Below are 2,738 nucleotides of genomic sequence, written 5' to 3' on the forward strand. Positions count from 1 at the left end.
AGATTACAATTTTTTATGAACTTTTCATTTTTCTTTCTCAGTGAGTTCCACAGTGTTTCAAATCCTACACATTCTTCCAGCTGTTTTCTAGCTCTCACACTTTACAGAAATAACATGGAATAAGGCTCATGGTGAAGAGTGACGTACTACAGATGGGTGATCAGTACCTGATGAATATGAGGCATACCTTAAGGTCAGTAGCTAGGAGGTCTTTGTAACTTATGAATCTCTATGATACCCTATCTTTGGTGTTGACATCAGATGGAGCAGGTGTGGGAATAGAGGCTACCTCTATTCTATTCTATATTCTATTCAAACCCTTTTCTTGGATTTGAGTCTCCTAGGATAGTCTTATGGTTCCATCTCCTTTCAATGAGTGATGATACACATTTTTTAAAATCAAAGTAACAACTTCAGACCTTTGGAAACAATAAGGTGAATGCCATCTCTATGAATAATGGAGGAGATGGAGGTTGAAGACAGCATAGCAGTGATTTTGGGACAGAGAATGTCTCCACTTCGCAATATTGTAAGCCGTAACACAGTTCAAACACTTTGAAGAATCAGAAGCTGTTCTCCATTACATCACCTTATATACAACAGGATACTATAATTTTGTGCTATTTTATGAAACAACAAGATTAACAACTAAACCAAAATCAGTGAGATATTAAAGTATGTTCTTTGTCTTCTCTTCTTATTGAGAGTTCTGTATGCTCACAATATGCATATCTCCAAACTGCTTGCAAACAACACAGAACAGATGGTCCTTATGCCAGCCCAAAAAGTTAAACCCGCAGTTTAATCCCCAAAAAGAATTTAAGACACTACAGCTCAGTACTGACTGATGTTGTTAAAAAAGAGAAACCACAGAGGCAGAAACACAAAAATATCTACAACCATAATAAAGAGGCAGCATCCAGTGGACTGCAAAGCACGTCTGTTTTTTCCTCATTCTTCTTCAGTCCCTTTTCCATTAGCACATGATGTCATCTCTTGCTGTCCCTTCCTTTGCTTAGTATTAAACTAGCAGATCACACTCATCTTCACCTTGTTGCTGACACTTATGATGATACAAAAAACCATCACAGCTTTAAAATGAGGCTTGCTGGAGACACATACACTTCATTGCTTCAGAATACACACATGAATTCGTGAAAGTATCAGGCATGTTTTACCCAAATGACCTCATTTACAATGAGAGCTCTAGCAGTTTGCTACAACTAACCTGCTTTATACAGCTACAGAGAAGACAGGTAACGCAGCCTGAGTGCTTGCAGATGCTTCACTGGCATTGCTAGGAGAAGGTAGATGGGTACATAATGGTGGGAATTCATTGTTGTTCTTCAGTGAATACTGGAGTGAACACAAGGGAATTTTCAAACTCAAAAATAAATTTTATCACATGGAAGAACCAAGCTGATTTGCTTTGTTTGATAGTTTAAAATGAGGTGCAGTATGATGAGGCAAAGCAATAAGAAAATCTTGAGAATGTTAAAGACTGAAAAAAGCTGAAGCATTAGCTGAGGTATTTTTAGACTTTAAACTCTCTACGGCAGTGATTGTCAGCTGTTGAGTATTGTACAAAGCTGAGAATACTCCTAACTCTAGACACAATTATCATTAAACTTCTTCACATCAGATAAAAGGGGAAAATACTGATACAAATAAAAAGGAAGAAATGATTTACTCAGAGTTAACATCTGTAAATCAAATTATGCAAAAGGATTCCTGTTCCAGAATCTGGAATAAACGGGCAGTTTGGTTATGTATTTCCACAACAACCAGTTTGTCAGATGTACCATCTACTTACTGCAGACCAAAGCAGGCTTCCAGGAAAAGAGTGCCAAAGTATACAAGTTGACAATTTTAGTTCCAAAGACAAAGATTTCCTAATGTTTCTGACTCAATCAGGCTACCTTAAATTACATCAAGTAGAGAACACTGTCACTGAAACAAAAAAAAATCAGTTGAAATTTCTTTTGAAAAGGCAAAGAATTCCTAATTAAGAGAAAGATTTTTCATTCCTTTGCACCCCAGGACATCACTATTGTGAAAACTGGGCAGCATGGAAGGTAGTATAATTATACACCATCATTCTCTACTCATTTACACCAAAATTCCATTTTTCATTCTCCATAAGCAACTATAAATAACATCACAAGATGTAATCATGCTCCTAATGTTTTCTAAGAAAATAGTCCGTTCAATAGTAGTTTAAAACCCCAGGCATTGCAAAACCCAAATGGGATAATAGAATGTATTGTTCAAACTAAGAAAACAAAGGAAGTTAATCAAGGTCCTTACTTGACTGCAGATGTCTTCAGACATAAGTCTTGAGAGGTATTTCTTAACCAATGATTAATGAGTAGACACCTGAAAAAAAAAAGACTGCCAAAATATAACTTGTTTGCTTAAACAGCACAACAGTAACTGTATAAAAAGAAGCTATTACCATAGAACTTATTCAGAAAAGATAGCTGTATCAGAGAGCAAAGCTGCTTCTCTCTTTTAACCCTGGTGACAATGTAAAAATATGGCTACATAAATTCTGATCAGAGAAAAAGCATTCAGGTCTACTACAAGATAATTAATTAAAGTATTTGAGTTCCAAACAAATATTAAATATATATTTACACTTTCAGTAATTTTTTTAGATATTTGAAATAATAATAATAACAGCTATGAAAAATATAGGAAAGGAAAAATCTACAGCTTTGAGATACAGGATTCACAGG

At 35.4% G+C, this 2,738-nt stretch overlaps 1 long non-coding RNA gene across 1 annotated transcript; it reads right to left on the reverse strand.

Moving 5' to 3' along the window:
* Positions 1-1,306: 1,306 nt before the first annotated feature.
* On the reverse strand, positions 1,307-2,378 carry LOC115947396 (uncharacterized). The gene is made up of 3 exons (XR_004081323.2): positions 2,308-2,378; positions 1,814-1,950; positions 1,307-1,356 (listed from the first exon to the last, which is right to left on the reverse strand). It is a non-coding gene; the product is annotated as an uncharacterized lncRNA (long non-coding RNA).
* Between the last annotated feature and the right edge of the window lie 360 nt (positions 2,379-2,738).

This window comes from Melopsittacus undulatus, chromosome 3 (assembly GCF_012275295.1).
Source record: "Melopsittacus undulatus isolate bMelUnd1 chromosome 3, bMelUnd1.mat.Z, whole genome shotgun sequence".
Classification (NCBI taxonomy): Eukaryota; Metazoa; Chordata; class Aves; order Psittaciformes; family Psittaculidae; genus Melopsittacus; species Melopsittacus undulatus.